We start from the raw sequence: 18,492 nt of genomic DNA, 5'->3' as shown, positions 1-18,492 counted from the left end.
TTTGTAGGGGCAGCCCGGTTGGCTCAGTGGTTTAGCTCTGCCTTCAGCCCAGGGCTTGATCCTGGAGACCCGGGATCGAGTTCCACGATGGACTCCCTGCATGGAGCCTGCTTCTCCCTCTGCCTGTGTCTCTGACTCTCTCTCTCTCTGTGTGTCTCTCATGAATAAATAAATAAAATCTTAAAAAAATAAAGTAGTATTTGTAATTACATTAAAATCAGGTGGGTTGGGCTTGACAGACTCACACTTTGTATTTCTTTTTAATTCATTCATTCACTGAGTCCGGCCTGGCAGACACCGCGGAAGAAGCGCTTCTCCTGTGCGCACCTGGGCACAGCTTCTGGGCACCTGGGCACCACACCTGGGCACTGGTCCTGGGCACCTGGGTACCGCCCCTGGGCACCTGGGCACTGCTCCTGGACACCTGGGCACCGCCCCTGGGCATCTGGGCACCGTTCCTGGGTACCGCTCCTGGGTACCTGGGCACTGCTCCTGGGCACCACGCTTTGCTTCTGCCTCCTCCCCGCAGGGGCCTGCAGGCCGTGGCTTCCTCCCTGGTTGTTTGCCACGTTGCCCTCTGCCTCTCGCCGCTCAGGCAGCGACCAGGTGGCCGCGCGGCCCAGATGGCAAAGCCTGCGTCCCGCCCAGGCCACCCGACACCGGCTGTGCGCACTGGCCTGGAGGGCTGGGCACCTGCTGAGCTGGCCGCAGGGCGGTGACCCCAGCCACGCAGCCACCACCTCCAGCCCGAGCCGAGCTGTAGCACAGATGGGCTAGAGTTCTGCAGAGGGGGTGGCGGGTCTGCTCCCCTGCGTCCCAGCCCCCAACTGTGGCCAGGCCTTGCCTGGGCCCTGGGCCCTGCGGCCCTCCTGGTTCGCACTGGCTCACTGCAGACCTGGCTCCCGAAGCGAGCCCCAACCCTGCCCACCTGTCCCCCACCCTGACTCGTGTGCACACAGAGGGTTGTCCCTGCTTGCCCAGTGTCTGTGGACCAGCTCTGTCCCCAGCAGCCGGCCACCCCTCTACCACCTCTCCCCTCTTCACTGAATTCTGAGCCCAGCCTTGGGAACCCCACCCTTCCAGGTCTGCACTTCCTTGGGTATTTTCTGCTTCGTCCTTCAGACTCCTCTCGATGTCTTCAAAGATACCCTCTTACCATAAACTAATAATTCTTTATGTGACATCACGAGTAGGCAAGCTTTCGCTCTAAAGGACCAAGTAGCAAATATATTTTTTAAAGATTTTATTTATTTATCCATGAGAGACACACAGAGAGAGGCAGAGACACAGGCAGAGGGAGAAGCAGGCTCCTCGCAGGGAGCCCGATGTGGGACTCGATCCAGGGTCTCCAGGATACCTGCAGCTTCCCCTCCAAACTGAGCCACCGTGTTCCTGGCTTAGGAACAAACCTCTTACTGCTTTCTTCCTTCCTTATCCTATAACATCTGCCCATTCTCCTGATGGCTTCCTGAACCTCCAGAAAAACCATGTGCACTCACTGCAAGTCTCAGTATTGGCTTCTGGGGAGAAATCCACCTGGAAAACAGATAAAAGTATTCCTTTTTCTTTCTTTTTCTTTCTTCTTTCTTTCTTTCTTTCTTTCTTTCTTTCTTTCTTTCTTTCTTTTTCTTTCTTTCTCTGAAGCAAATACAGATATTGATACAGCAGAGTCACAGTGAACAACAATGTTCTTACTAGATTAAGAAACCCACACAACATATAACTCATAATTGCTCTTAAACTCCCTATAATCAAAAGAGCAGCTATACACATTAAATTTCAAATATGGGTGTATATTCCAGGACAACCAAACTGTATTTTTTGGGGGGAGCAGAGGCTGAGAGTGAAAACAAAAAACATAGCAGAGGGCAATTCACATTTTTAATCTCTTTGCTGTTTGTCATCAACTGGAACTTAGAGACGTTTGAGCCTTTGAAGAATTACTTTGCAAGTTACATTCGGTGTCCTACAAATGGTATTAAACTTTTCTGCAATGTTGTAATCTAAAGTGTGTTTGCATTTTGTTCAGAAAATTAAACAGATGTACCCCCAAACTCTCAGCACTTGAAGTTTGGTATTTTTTTAAATTGAAGTTTGAAAACAATACTTGCATTCCTACAACCCAACAAGAATAATATAAACAAACAACCCAATTAAAAAATGGATAAAAAACTGGAAAAGACATTTATTTCTTCAAAGATGTACAAATGCCAAATAAGACCATAAAAAGATGCTCGGCATCACTCATGATCAGGGAAATACGAACTGAAATCACAAAGAGATACCACCTCATATCCACTAGGACAGCTATCAAAAACAAAACAAAACAAAAAACCCCACAAAAACAAAACCAGAAAATAACAGGTGTTGGCAAGGATGTGTAGAAATTGGAACCCTTGTGCACTGTTGGTGGGAATGCAAAAGGTAGAGCCTCTATGGAAAACAATGTGGCAAAAAAATTATAAAAATTAAAATTAAAAAAGGAAAACAATGTGGCAGTTCCTCCAAAAATGAACTGAATTACCATATGATCCAGCAATTCTACTTCTGAGTATATACCCCAAGAATTTAAAACAGGGATTCCAGGAGATATTTGCAATCCCATGTTCATAGCAGCATTCTTCACAATAGCCAAAAGGTGGAAGCAACCCAAATGTCCACTGACAGATGAATGGATACACAAAATGTGGAACATACAATCAGTGGAATATCATTTTGTTTTAAAAAGGAAAGAAATTCTCATACCTACTACAACATGGATGAACCTAGAAGACAGGATATAAAGTGAAATAAGCCAGTCCTAAGAAGACAAATACTGTGTGATCTCACTTGCATGATATAACTTAGAGTAGTCAGATTTATAGAACCAGAAAGTAGAATAGTGGTTGCAAACACCTGCGGGGAGCTGTTGTTGGGCAGTACAGGGTTTTCAGTTTTGCAAGGTACAATGAGATGAGTTCTATTTTTTTTAATTTTATTTACTTATTAGAGGGAGAGAGAGAGAGAGAGAGAGAGAACAAGCAGTGGGGCGGAGGGAGAAGTAGATTCCCCGCTGAGCCAGGAGCTGGATACGGGGCTCAATCCCAGAACCCTGGGATCATGACCCGAGCAGAAGGCAGCCGCTTAACCGACTGAGCCACCCAGGGGCCCCAAAATGAGCTGAGTTTACCTGGATGGTGGTGACGGTCACACAACAATGTACTCCGAATGTACCTAATGCCACAATGTGAATGTACTTTACAGCTAAAAATGGTTAAGATGATAAATTTTATGTGTATTTTGCCATAATTTAAAAATGCAAAATAAAAGTTTTAAAGAAAGATATTTTGCATGGAAGCGAAAGACAAGACCCTAAGAATATTTGGGCTGAAATACCCACATATTTCAATAAGAAAATTTTTAAATGAACACATTTTCCACTTAGCAGATTTTTTCCCCATACTTACTTGGATGACAGTATCTATAAAGCTAGTATTTTCTTAATTAAAATATATATTATGGAAGGCAGAGAAGAATCAACTATCTCAAGTTGATTCACATCTCAGTGAACAGTTTTAAGTTTATTAACCATAAAAATGCACATTTGAAGATTAATGGCCACTTGGTTAAAAAAATTAAAATAATTAAAAAGTATTTCAGAAAAATATTGGTGCTAGAGAAACAGCCATGACTGAGAAGCAGATTAATGTTAGTGAATGTGTCCCAGGAATAATTCTTATGCTTACGTTATTTCAAAAGATTAAATAATCAGCATCAAGGAGTCTTTTTTATAAATTTGCTTTAACATACATGGAAGTCCGTTACCTCTTTTAGAGCGTGTTTTATTTTTTAAAACTATTTTTTATAGAATTGTTTAATAAGCCCATAGACATAGTAAGACCAGTTAAGGATCAGTAAATAGATACGCAAATTATAGGATTCATTCTCAGCAAACTTTTTCAGTCTCAAAAATGCTCTTGTTTAGATGAGAAATTATATATGCTGAGCTCTTTATCAAGTTGGTATGTTGCGCACACGGTTGTGAATTCAGGAGGAGTGGGGTGTGAACCGGGCTGGGACACTCTGGGTGGGGGGGACATCCAGCTCCTATGGGATTAAGGGGAGTGAGATGCTTTCAGGTCCATTTATGGGTGACTTCAAAAGAGGCAGAGCTGCAGCTGGGCTCTTAGGCTGCAGTGGGGAACGTTGCTTTGCATCACAGCTTGGTTTCCCCTTGAGCCTGTTCCTCAGTCAGGACAGCTGTAGCAGCTTTAACTGCAAAAAGCACCTCCTTTCCATACATGCCTCGGGCTCTCGCGTGTGATGCTCCGGGCGGTGGTTCATCAGCTGCAGGTCTAGGCGGGTGGCCCCGGATCGGTGGTCCCAGGCTGCGTGTCCAGAGGCAGGAAGGGGCCCAGGATGAGATCAACGTCTTGATTTCCCATGGCTTGTGCAATTTCTTGGATCACCTCCTTCTCCTCCCCGAGTTATCAACGCAGTTTTGGGTTGCTAATTACATCCCCCTACTGTGTCCGGTTTTTCATGACCCGAGCTGTGGTTTCAATTACAGTGAGTGATGGAATATAATTCATCAATAAAGATAAAACAAAATACACCGATTACATTTCTCTGAGCATCTCATTTATCAATAAGATGAGGATACCTGAGGGCTTTGTTATACAAGGAATATGTCATCCTGAGCTAACGAGGATTCTGATAGGTTGTATTTTCTATTGTTGGCCAAATACTTCGGCTTTCCTTCCTTATGTGCTTCTGGGGACCATTACCTCCTCCTCCGCAACTGCATTCAGGAGTGGCCGCGTGCCTTGTGTCGACCAATGACATACGGGCAGAGGAAATGCGTCTTGCTGCTAAGCAGAGCCTTTAAGAGCCAGTGTGTGGTTCTCCATGTCTTTTTCTCTCTCTCCCACAGTAATTGAGAATATTTCAGGCAGAAGCTGCTCTGCTAGCCTGGTCCCAGAATGAAGATGACGCAGAACAACCCCATAACAACCTGTCACAACAGACAGGTAATGCGAGTGAAAAATAAATCTTTATCATCATCTAAGTCTATAAAATTTGGAGGGTGTTTTTTTTGTCGTTTGCTTTTTTTTTTTTTTGTAGATTTTATCTATTTATCCATGAGACACACAGAGAGAGAGGCAGAGACACAGGCAGAGGGAGAAGCAGGCTCCATGCAGGGAGCCCGATGTGGGGACTCGATCCCAGGACCCGGGGATCACGACCTGAGCGGAAGGCAGATGCTCAACCACTGAGTCACCGAGGCAACCCTGGAGCTTTTTGTTACTATAGCATAACCTGACTTATCCTGACTAATGCATAATTTGTGTGAAATCAAAGGTTAGAAAAAAGAAATCTAAGTGTGTCTGGCCACTGTACTTCAAAGATGCCCAGAAAAGAAGGGGATGGAAAGCACGGTGATGGCCAGCCAGGCAGGACCGCAGTTCCCTAGTCCCAGATGGGGACAGACGTCTGAGTAGTACCCAGTCTCCTGGGTAGGTGGGGGTAGAGACCCAGACATCTGGGTAGCAGGAGGACATCTCCTGCCTCACTTAGGTAGGTGGGGGTAGAGAGGCGGGCAGGATTTGTCTGAGAAGCAGGTGTTCTAAAGACTCAGAACTTGGTACATTCCTATTTCTTATTGTGGGGAGCCCCAGGACATAGGGCAAAAATGGTGGGGTTGGGAAAGCCAATGTTTGAAGTACAAAAGTAATGAGAAAAGGAGTAGATGCCGTCCGGCCTCTTGTGCGGTGTTGGCAGCTGGTTGCATCGCCGTCTCAGCAGGGCCTCTGCGAGGACAGTGACAAAGCAGTGCAAGGAGAGAGGGCTCTGGGGCTTCACCCCCGTGCCACCGGCGACAAGGCAGCACAAGGAGCGTCTCCGACTGGTACGAAGGCACACACGGTGCCCTAGGCCTGGTGTCCAGAAGCGGCTGGGCTGCTTTGCTCTTTCCGCTGCGATGACTCTGCCCTGCCTGGCAGCGTGATAGAGACCAGGGCCCAGGGAGCTTAGGGAGGCGCAGGAAGCTTTATAACCCTGCACCCCCCCGCCCCCCACCATCTATCAGCGCAGCGGCCGCACTTGCAGTTTCCTCCTGCTGCCCTGCTTCGGGGGCACAGGTTTGGCTCCCACTGCTTGTGGGGTGGGGGCTGTGACCCCGGGCGGGTGTAGCCATCCTCAGCTTGGCATGTAACTCCCAACACGCAGACAACTGAATCTCTCCCAGCCAGTGTGCCCGGCGTGTCCACAGGCAGTTTTCAAGAACTGCGAATGTAAGGAGAGAGCCCCAGTGTGCAGCTGGGGTGGCCAGAGCGCTGGCAGGGCCACTCCCAGACAGGAAGGTCCAGCAGCTTCCAGGGGGTCAGGCCTCTGCCTGAGGCCCTGGCCTGCAAGCTGGACCAAAAGAAGCTAACACTCGAATGAAGGAAGGGAGTACTGGATGGGCTTTTAAAAGGTGATGCTCTGAGGGCACCTGGGGGGCTCAGTGGTTGAGTGTCTGCCTTTGGCCCAGGGCGTGACCCTGGGGTCCTGGGATCGAGTCCCACATGGTGCTCCCCGCAGGGAGCCTGCTTCTCCCTCTGCCTGCGTCTCTGCCTCTCTCTGTGTGTCTCTCATGAATAAATAAATAAAATCTTAAAAAATAAAGGTGATGCTCCTGCTTTCTGATAAGATATGACTACTTGAGAGTTTGAGACAGAAATGGCGAATTCTGCTCCCTTTCCCCTGTGACTATGCTCTCTCATGTGTGCATCTGTGGGCACACAGACACGTGGGGACCCATGCAGAGACACACAAAACCAAGGACTAACGTGACAAGGTGGCGGGGCTGGCGATGGCACTCTAGCCAGTCCTGACATGGCAGGGACTTGGGGTGGTGTACAGAGCAGAAGGGATACAGGCCCTGCTGAACAGCCGGAAGAGGGGAAGTTTGGGAGTTTGTGTTGGTGACAGTGGGAGCACCATCACGTGCCAGCCTTGTCCTCTGTAAAGAATCCAGAAGGGACTGAAGAAATCCTTCCCTGAAGTTTGAGACCGATTCTAAATATAGATCGCCTCTGTGCTCTGCCCAGCCCCTGGGATGTGTTCTCTGCACCCTTCTCCCGGCTGCCTTTTACCCACAGAGCTCTGCCAAGTATGATTCTTCCAGAAGACGCCCTCAGCCTCCTGGGGCAGCCTTCAACTGCCTCAGAGACGCCCTCCACACTGACCAGTCGTACTATTACATTTCTCTGACCAACTCAGTCTCCTGCTCTCAACAATGACCATGTCAAATCGGGCCCCTTCTTCTGAGAAGCCTTTGCATTTCAGCAGATGAGCTTATTCTCTATTTTACTGGGAACTCTGAAGCCACCAGACAGGAACTCCTTCATCCCCCCAATAGCAAACCTACAGAAGCTCTGCACATCCACACCCATCAGAGTTGCTCCTCCCCCTGCAGCTGGCCACCCCCTTCTCCTGGGGCTGGGACCCTGTTTGCTCCTGTCATCAAATATCTCCTTTCCCTCTGTGAACCCCGACAGCCCTTCCCATCCCACCTTTCCCAACACCATTTAAATGTGCTCCAGTCTCTTCTGTCTTAAATGTGATAGGGCCTGGATGTGGACCGGGGAGGAACCACAGAGACTTCTAAGATTCTGGTGATGATCTCCTGAAGTTGGGTGTGGGTCCATGGGTGTTTATTTTATTCTCTAGAATGCACACGCATTACGTGTTCTTTGGTGTACTTGAATTCTTCACATTTGAAAAGGCAAAAAACAAAACCCAACCTCTCAATCACAAATCCTTATTTCTCCTACTGTCGTATTTCACTTTTCTTTCATAACCAGCCTTCTCGAAGGAAACGTCTGTATTTTCGATGTGTGAATATTTTGCTTCTTGAGGCAGTAAAAATTGAGAGCACAGCCTCTTCTAGAAAGTAGTTGAATATCTGATAGTAGGTTTTTCACATAAGTCATGACATTTGGGAGGTGGAAGGGGTCTGCATCTTCAGAGATGAGGAACCAGACGTTTTATTCCCCCACTGAATGAATCATAACATTTGCATTAAGTTAAATGTGCAATTCCAAATCCTGCTTCCTTCGGGTAATGTGATCTCACCTTTGCATAGCATTAAAACCCAGAAGGAAATAAGGTATTATTAATCATAATTGTCTTTTGAATATACTCTTGATAATAACTGCCCTTTGGTGATGGAATTAATATGCTTTAGTCTTCACTGGTTTTCTGTACCTCCTATGATGTCTACAATGAACATGTATTGATTTTACAATGGAAAACAAACTTTACTGAAGAGAAAAAGAAAGTCTGTATCTTCTCTCTTTATTGTTGTAATTGCCAGTCTCTCCTTAACCTGCTCGAAGCTGGATGTCCTGCTCCCACCTTCCCATCCCCCAACCTCACCCCATCACTCCTCTGAACCGGCTCTGATAAGGTCAACAATGATGCCCCTGTGTGTGAACAGTGGACCTTGTTCTGACCCTATCTGACTACACAATTCAGCAGTGTTCCTGAATGCTATCAACCACTTCCAATTCCTTGCAACTCTTCCCTGGCCTTCAATGCTGCTACATTCTCCTTCTTGCCCCTCTGCTCTCTGGGGGTCCCTTCCTAGCTTGCTTTGTGGACTTTTCCACTCAGCCATTAGATCTAGAGCTTTGCAAGGCCAAGGTCTTGTTTTCACTGTATTCTTTCTTTATAGGCAATGATCCAAGATCATTAGTTTTAACTTCTATCTCTAAGCTATTTATATCCAATTATATCTCAGGTTCCTACATTTCCTTTGAATTCCAGGGGCATATATCCAACCACCTACTTAATATCAACCCTTTGGTGTGCCTCAAAGGCATTTCAGGCACTTCATGTTGAAGACCAAACCCAGGCTCTTCCCCTACAATTATGGTCTCCTGACAGTGGTCCCTGTCTCCTGGATACCTTGTGCCTGTTTCTCTCACCACCTTTTCTCTCATCATATGACCCTTGTACATCTCAATCCAACTGCATGGAATGTTCTTCCTTCTTCTCTTTCCTTGGGTCACTCCAGACATTCTTTATATGTTAAGTGTCTCTTCCTCAGAGAAATCTACCATGTCCCATAAAGCATTGGTCAGTTTTCTTTCTTTTCTTTTTTTTTTAAGATTTATTTTTTTAAAGTAATCTCTATACCCAACGTGGGGCTCAAACTCATGCCCCCAAGATCAAGAGTTGTATGCTCCTCCAACTGAGCCACCCAGGAGCTCCTCTAGATCAGTTTTCCATATCACATTCCTTTTGCCTAGAGCACTTATCTAAAATTAAAAGTTTATATTTATTAATTAGTGTGATTATTTGGTAAATCTTTGGGGCTCCCCTTAGACTCTTAACTGCCAATCCCTCAGAACTACCCTTCTTATGCCCCAGTATGTCACTGGTGCCAGCATAGTGCCTGACACCCATTAAGCACCCAAACATATCTGTTTAGGGGTGCCTGGGTGGCTGTCAGTTAAGTGTCCACCTCTTGGTTTCTGCTCAAGTCATGATCTCAGGGTCATGACATGGAGCCCTGTTCAGTGTGCAGTCTGCTTGAGATTTTGTCTACCTCTCCCTCTCTCCCTTCCCTACCATCTCTCTCTAAAAATAAATAAATAAATCTTTAAAAAATATACCTGTTTAAAGCAAGGATGTATAATCATAAATGAATTAGTTAGCATGTAGTGTGATATACTTACTCCCTATATAAGAGTTAAGTAATTCGGGTACTTGTTTTTTTGTTTGTTTGTTTGTTTGTTTGTTTGTTTGTTTGTTTGTTTTGGAGGCCTGGATTGTCTTAGTTTGTCCTTCTATTTTGCTATGTGGCTAATGTCCAGAGGACATGAAGTCCAATGTGTGGACTTCAGTAACACATTGGACACTCTGCTGACGTGGAATTGGTATAGCCCTGTAGGATGGGGGGAGAAATAATTAAAAAAACTGTTCCTGAAAAAGAGCATTGAAAGCCTCCCATCACCTTCCTCTCTTGCTTAGAAGCTTCTCTTGTTAAAAGCTAATGATGTGTTACGGGATATGAGTTACTGTAGAAGCATGAAGGCAGGTGGTATCTGAGACATTTTATCAGGGAAGAGCCTTCATCTGTATGTGCTTTGGGTACAAGTGTCTTCCTTTGAGATAGGCTTTAAATGTTGCAATGCCTGCTCCTTTGAATATGAAGGACCTCCTGAGGACCATGAGATTATTCTAAGGTTCTATGAGCAGATAGATCTTTTTTTTTTTTATCCATTCTCAAAGGATCCCTTGGAGACCACAGAAGAGGTATGCTGGCAGTGGTAAGAGGGGAACTGAAACCAGGGAGGCTGAAAAATATTCTACATTGTGAAGAAAGAGTAGGGGTGAAACTCAGTGACAGTAGTCAGAATGAGGATAACCACATTTATATAGCACTGATCATGGTCCTTACACTGTTCCAAAGGCTTAATGTATATTAACTATTTTAATCCTCAATACAATCATAAGAAAGGAGTACTATTTTTAATCTCAATTTTAGAAATGAGGAAATGGGCAGAAGAGCTAAGTAACCTTTCCAAGATTATAATGCTATGCCATCATTATAAACTTTTTCAATAGAAAATGAATTTAGACATTAAAAAAAGCATACTGTACTCCGTAAAAGGAACAATGGCAATGGGTGGGAGAAAGCCTGCCAGCTTCCTGAATTAAGAAATTAGAACTGGGGCAGTAGGGGTGAAGCGGGGTGGGGGGCACAGTTGCTTCCAATTCTCTGAAGTTTGCTTCCTTCTTGGGTGAGTATTTTGTCTATCTAAGTCTTGACATGACAGTTTCTTCTGAACACATTGTAGGTATAAACCAACCCCCTCTTAGCCTGTAGATCTGATGGACCCTGGTGGGATGGAGTTTTTTAGTTTCAAAAGTTGGGAGCATGGGGAGACTGTGACCATAGGTCCTTAATCCATTTGCACACAAGTCCTTAGCATTTTGCTTGGATTCAAGGACCATTTGGGTCATCAGCCATGTGTGTCTCAGAAAATACAATACTATAGCTCATTCTCCTTTCTGTAAAGAGAAAGTGCACAGAGAAAAGGGAAAGACATTCTTAGTTCAGCTTGACTCACTTCTCAAATGACGAAGGGACCCAAAATGGAAAGGCTTGACAAGAGACCAAAGGTCTATGTGTTAGTAAAAACAGATATACACTCAGGAAATACATCCGAGTCAGAAAAATTGGGGTACAATGTCTAAGGCACTGCAACCAATGAATGGCAGCTGTAAGAGTCCTGTGACAGCTCAGTAAACAGGATTCCAGAGATCCAGATAAGAACTTCCCCTGAGACCACTGGGGGATGACTGTGGGAATAACATTGAAGTGAGGGGATCCCTCTGGAGGTCTGTAGGGTCAGAGCCATTCTACTCCCCAAGCCTTTTATGGATCTGAGTTAAGGACCATTGGCAATGCCACCTTGGGACAGGGCTGTGGCTGCTACCTCACTCCCCAGGGAGTGCTGGGCAACTGAGCAATTGCAGGTCCTGTGGCAAGTGCTACAAGGAAGCTGTGAAAGATCTGGGGGTGGTGACTACATGACAAGGACCAGGAGAGTGCTGAGTTCTAAACATTTGAAGAAGATGCCAGAAAGGGAGACAAAGCCCCCAAATCTATGAAAAATGTGATATTGTGACTTATAATAAGATTATATATATATTTGGTCATCCTCCATAGTTCCTGACTCACAGCTTCCCAAGCCCTTGGAATTTCCTAAGTGTTGAGAATGACAAAGGTTCTCCTGTTATTTTAATGAGGTGACTTTTGGACCTTACCTAAGGTTGGGGGCTAGTTGCCAGGAGAACCAACCATATGATTTTGAGGGTTGGAGATTTCAGTACCACCCTCCCTTCACCAACATCTCAGGAAGAGGAGAGGGTATGGAGGTTAAGTCAATAATGAAGGGCCAATAATTTAATCAATAATGGCAATGTAAAGATGCCTCCATGAAAACCCAAGAGAACAGGGTTTGGAGAGCTTCATGGTCAGTGAACACATGGAGATTTGGGGAGAATGGTGGAGAGGACATGGAAGCTCTACCCTTTCTTTCCATATGCCTTGCCCTATGCATCTCTTCCATCTAGCTGTTCCTGAGTCATATCCTTTTAAAATAAACCAGTAATCCAGTAAGCAAAATGTTTCTCTGAGTTCTATGAGCCATCATAGCAGATTAACCGAACCCAAGGATGGATTTGTAGCCAGTGAGTTAGAAACACAGTTGACAATCTGAGCTCTCAATTGGCATCTCAAGTAGAGGACAGTCTTATAGGACTAAACCCATAACCTGTGGAATCTGATGCTATCTCTGGAAAGATAGTCGCAGAATTGGGTTGATTTTCTAGGGTACAGAGCTGGAGTTGGAGCACTTTTGGTGATGTGGGAACTCACACACCACTACCCCCATACAAACACAATGGAACTGGGAGCAGGAACCCATTTGAAAGATGGGAATGGACAAAAGCATCTTAGAAGAGGCAGAGAGTATGTGATGAAATCAGCTAAAGTCGCCATGAAGGACATTAAGGGCAGATGCAAAAAGTAGTTGGTGAATTCTTCCCAACACAGGGTTAACTCAGGTGAGTCTTTGGACCAGTCTACCATTCATGGCTTCATAGTAGGGCCTACGGAGGTCAGTGTCATATAAGGGCACAAAAGAAAGCATGAATAAACAGAAAGTTGTATGGGTTCCTGAATGAGATATTTTCAAATCACAAAATGTGAATTCTCCCATTAAAATAGAAATGGAGTGCAATCCAAATTAGAACCCTCATACATGTGTGGGTTTTTGAATTAAATGAACTTAAAGTTCATATGGAAGAATAAATGTTCAAGAAAAGCCAAGAAAACTTTGAAAAAGGGGGACCTTGTAAGACATTAAAAGAAGTGAAGCCTCTGAAATAAAAGCAGCATGAGATTAGCATAGGAATAGGCAATAGACAAGCAGAACTGAGTAGAATAGGATGCCCCAAAATAGATTTCACTGCCTGGGGGGAATTGATATGAGAAAAATACATTTTAATTCAGGAGGGAACAATGGTTTATTTAATAAATAATACTGGCAAAACTGGCAATGCATTGGGAAAGAGCAAATTTGATTTCTGTCCCTCATAGAGAAATAAATTCCAGATGGAGTGAAATCTTAAAGGATAAAACAATAGAATCCAGAAGAAAACGTGGGACACCATATGCACAAGCTAGAAGTTGGTGAGGCAGAAACTCATAAGCTATTGAAAACTTAAACATATTTTTGATTATAAATATTAAGACATTTTAAGAGGCAGAATATATAAGAAATATAAAAGTAGCCTACAAACCATAGATTGAGAAAAACTTTTGTGATGCTTACAGTTTATCCAGGAGCGACGTGGGTTTGAACTGTACAGACCCACCTATACAGACTTTTCCAGATAAATACAGTACAGTACTATAAATGAGTTTTTTCTTCCTCAAGATTTTCTTTTTTAGGGGATCCCTGGGTGGTGCAGTGGTTTAGCGCCTGCCTTTGGCCCAGGGCGTGATCCTGGAGACCTGGGATCGAATCCCACGTCGGGCTCCCAGTGCATGGAGCCTGCTTCTCCCTCTGCCTGTGTCTCTGCCTCTCTCTCTCTCTCTGTGTGTGTGACTATCATAAAAAAAAAAAAAAAGATTTTCTTTTTTAAAAAAGATTTTATTTATTCTTTTAGAGAGAGAATGCACACACATTAAACATGCAGGGGGAAGAGGAGACTCTCAAGCAGACTCCCTGCTGGAGCCAGGGCTTAATCCCAGGACCCTGAGGTCATGACCTGAGCAGAAATCAAGAGTTGGAAGCTTAACCGACTGAGCCACTCAGGCATTCCCCCTTATGATTTTCTTAATAATTTCTTTTCTCTAGCTTACTTTATCATAAGGATAAGTATATAATACATACACAAAATCTAAGTTAATCGACTGTGTTATCAGTAAGGCTCTGGTCAACAGTAGGTATTAGTAGTTAAATTTGGGGTGTGTGTGTGTCAAAAGTTGTATGTGGATTTTCAACTGTGTTGCGGATGGTGTCAGCATCCCTAACAACCACCCCCACCATGTTCTAAGAGTCAACTGTGATAGATAAAGGGGATATTTGGTACAAACAACTAAATCATTATTAAGTACACTGAAAAAGACCACTCAATAGAAAAACAGGCAGAGGTTATGAGTAGGTGAGTCACAGAAGAACAATTCCAAATGGCTTGAAAGAGCATCAAATACAAGTCTTTAAGCTTCCTACTAGCCAGGGGAAAACAAATTAAGGTAATTATAAAAGATCACTGTATACCAATGATCTTTGAAAAATGAAAAAGAAATTTCACCCACAGTTGGGGCTCTACTGTTAGGAGAAGGGGATGCTCATTCACTGCTGATTAACCTGTGAACTGTACTGCTTTTTTGTGAAAACAATCTAGCAAAATCTGTTAAAGAAAAAAGCCGAATGATGAGTATTCATCCTTTCTGATGGCTGAGTATAATATTCCATTGTATGTATGCACCACATCTGCTTTATCCATTCACCTGTCAATGGACATCTGAGCTCTTTCCACAGTTTAGCTGTCGTGGACATTGGTGCTATGAACATTGAGGTGCAGGTGCCCCTTCAGATCACTACATTTGTGTCTTTGGGGTGAATACCCAGTTGTGCAATTGCTGGGTCGTGGGGTAGCTCTATTTTTAACTTCTTGAGGAATCTCCATACTGTTTTCCAGAGTGGCTGCACCAGCTTGCATTCCCATCAGCAGTGGAAGAGGGTTCCCTTTCTCTGCATCCTCACCAACATCAGTTGTGTCCTGTCTTGTTAATTTTAGCCATTCTGACTGCTGTGAGGTGGTATTGCAACCACATGGATGGAACTGGAGGGTATTACGCCGAGTGAAATAAGTCAGTCGGAGAAAGACAATTATCATATGATCTCACTCATATGTGGAATACAGGAAACAGCACAGAGGATCATAGGGGGAGAGAGAGAAAGCTGAAGGGGAAAATATCAGTGAGAGAGAAAAATAATGAGCAATTCTCTTTGTTGTTGTTAGATTTTATTTTATTTATTAGAGAGAGAGAGAGAGAATGAGAGTGAGCATGAGCAGAGGATAGAGGCAGAGGGAGAGGGAGAAACAGACTCCCCCACTAAGCAGGAAGCCTGATGCAGGGCTCAATCTCAGGATCATGACCTGAGCTGAAGGCAGATGCTTAACCAACTGAGCCACTCAGGCACCCTGCGTGAGAGACAACTATAGGAAACAAACAGGGTGGCTAGGGGTGGGGGGATGGGGTAACTGGGTGATGGGGATTAAGGAGGACACATGATGTGATAAGCACTGGGTGTTGTATGTAACCAATAAATTGTAGAACACTACGTCTGAGACTAATGATGTACTATATGTTGGCTAGAAGAATTTAAATTTTTTAAAAAAGAAAACACCAGCAGAGACACCTGGGTGATATATATATCATATATATATATATATTACATATATATATATATATATGATACAATCTTGCTTTTGTGAACGTTAATGACAAAAAAGCTTCTTGATTTTACATACATATACGCATATATATTGTATAGTTGTGTGATTTACTTACATAAATATGTATATGTTCATAAATACATGCACAGAATGATCACGAAAGGATGGTCACTGAAAGATCACTGGTGGTCACTGCATGACGTGAGGTTTCTAAGTAACCCTCGGGGTGTTTGAGTCTGGAGATGGGCCATGGAAATGAGGATGGGCTCTGGAGCCAGATGGAATAAGAAGCTCATCTCAGCTGCCTTTTCACTGTGAAATTTACTTGTGCCTCAGTTTCCTCATTGGCAAATGGATATATAATATCCAACTCACAGACTTGGTATGAAAATTTAATTAAATGAGTCAATATTTAAGGCACCTAGAATAGAGCTTGACGCACAGTAAGCAGCGTATAAGTCTTTGTTAATTAAATGTTCACACATTGCTTTATTTTGTTCCAATAAGAAGGTGTTATTTATGGGATCAGAACAAATTTGAATGACATTAAAGGAACAAATCCAGGAATCATTAGAGTAGAATTTTTCGATTTAAAAAATCATAGTTGTTGTTTTTTTTTTTAAAGTAGGCTCCATGCCCAGCCTGAGACCCAATGTGAGGCTTGAACTCATGAGCCTGAGATCAAGACCTGAGCTGAAATCAAGAGTTGGACGCTTAACTGACTGAGCCACCCAGGTGCCCCCCAGAATCATAGTTTTTAAACTTTTCAGGGGTGCCTGGTTCAACTAGTTCAGCAACTGCCTTTGGCTCAGGTCATGATTCCAGGGTCCTAGGATTGAGCCCCACGTGGAGCTCCCCACTGCTTCTCCCTCTCCCCCCCACTTGTGCTCACTGTCACTGTCTCTTGTACTGTCTCTCAAATAAATAAATAAAATCTTAAAAACTAAAGAAAACAAACTTCTTTCCATTTTCTGCAAAGTGTGAGTGAAAAACCCACAAAATTTCCTTTTCTGAGTAGGAAGAAAGAAGAGAAGGAAGAAGAAAAGAAGGAAAGAACAAAGAGAGAAAACTGTGTATGTCTCTCAAGTATGTGAGTGGATAGTGCCAAGTGCAGAACAGTGCATCCTTTGAGTAAGTCAAGATAAAGATATGCAGAGCCGTGTCAGCAAGGTGTGGGAATAGTAGGTCCCAGCACATGTTCCCCTACAAAAACAATGTTTTAACAACTATCTATGGACCGAAAGAGCAAGGCTCTCATGTATGGAAGCTGCAGCAACAAAGTGGAGCACAAAAACAGAGCAAAAAAAAAAAAAAAAAAAAAAGGTAGAACACATTTTCCCTGCATCACACCATCCCCCAGACCTGTAAACTCCTTGCCCTAGCCATGAGTTCCTTCGAGAGGACAAAAGGAGGGCAGGAGAAACCCAGCAGGCCGACTTCCATGGGAAATCCCAAAAGCCCACACTGCTGCTGTGGACCACCCCCTCTAGATTTCGACACTGAGAATCCCTGCGGTCTTCACTGATGTGGATGACAGCCACCAGAGCTCCCCAGACTCCATGCCACTGAGCCCCTCCAGAGCCAGTGCCACCTACCTCTGCCCGCAGCATTGGCTCCGCTGTGCATCTTGTATCTTGGGGCCCTGCACACTTTTGGAGCTGGTGCATATGACCCTGAACCCATCACTAGACTCTGCACAGCAGAGCACCCCCACTAAGCCAGTGTCCTCACATCCACTCACAAGCTTTCACCCCATGGGAGCCAATTGATAAAGTATTTCAGAGGTGACTACTTCTTCAAATACGTGGACACCAATGCAAGACTACAAGAAACATGATATCACCAAAGGAAGACAATGCATTTTCAGTAAGTGACATAAGAGAAAAGGAAGTCTGTGAGATCTTTGACAAAAAAATTCAAAGTGTTTATATTACTGAAACCTAGAGAGCTACAAGAGAATGCAGATAATTCCACTTGATCTTAGCCAAAAGGCTGAGAAGCAATGCAGATAATTCAATGAAATCAAGAAAACAATGCATAAGCCAAAACCAAAAAACCCAAATTAAAAATGGACTAAGGACCTGAATAGACTCTTCTCAAAAGAAGATATGTAGGGATTCCTGGGTGGTTCAGTAGTTGAGCACCTGCCTTCAACTCAAGATGTGATCTAGGGTTCCGGAATCGAGTCCCACATCAGGCTCCCCTCAGGGAGCCTGCTTCTCCCTCTGCCTGTGTCTCTGCTTCTCTCTGTGTGTCCCTCATGAATAAATGAATAGATTCTTAAAAAAGGAAGAAGAAGGCATACAAATGGCAAGCAGGTATATGAAAAGGAGCTCAACATCACTAACCCTTTGAAAAATGCAAATAAAACCATGATGAGGTATCACTCCATACCTGGCAGAATGGCTAGTATCAAAAACACAAAAGATGGCAAATGCTGGTGAGAATGTGGAGGAAAAGGAACTCTTATGCCCTGTTGGTGGCAATGTAGGTTGGTACAGAGGTTCCTCAAAGTATTAAAAATAGAATTACTACATTATCTAGCATTCTCACTTCTGGGCATATATGCAAGCAAAGAAAACCAGTATTGTAAAGAGATACCTGTATTCCACGTTCATTGCGGCATTACTCACAATAGCTGAGGTGTGGAAATAACCTAATGTCTATTGATAAAGAAATGGATAAAGAACATGTGACGTATATATCACTGATGTGGCTATGTCACATATATATGCATAACGGACTATTAATCAGCCATAGGAAAGAAGGAAACCCCGCGATTTGCAATAACTTTGATGAACCTTGAGGATATCGTGCTAAGTAAAATAAACCAGACACAGGAAGCATGAGTTCATTTATATGTGGAATCTAAAATTGTCATACTCAGAGAACCAGAGAGTAGAATGGTAGCTGCCAGGGGATTGAGGGGCAGGTGGGATATAAATAGGGAGATGTTAATTAAGTGTAGAAAGTTTCAATTAT

At 43.9% G+C, this 18,492-nt stretch overlaps 1 pseudogene; it reads right to left on the bottom strand.

Moving 5' to 3' along the window:
* Positions 1-17,341: 17,341 nt before the first annotated feature.
* LOC144293523 (U2 spliceosomal RNA) lies at positions 17,342-17,514 on the bottom strand (annotated as a pseudogene).
* Positions 17,515-18,492: the final 978 nt, after the last annotated feature.

Source organism: Canis aureus, chromosome 21, assembly GCF_053574225.1.
Source record: "Canis aureus isolate CA01 chromosome 21, VMU_Caureus_v.1.0, whole genome shotgun sequence".
Taxonomy (NCBI): domain Eukaryota; kingdom Metazoa; phylum Chordata; class Mammalia; order Carnivora; family Canidae; genus Canis; species Canis aureus.
Note: the sequence above shows the minus strand (reverse complement) of the source record. Positions and strands in the feature narration are given on the sequence as shown.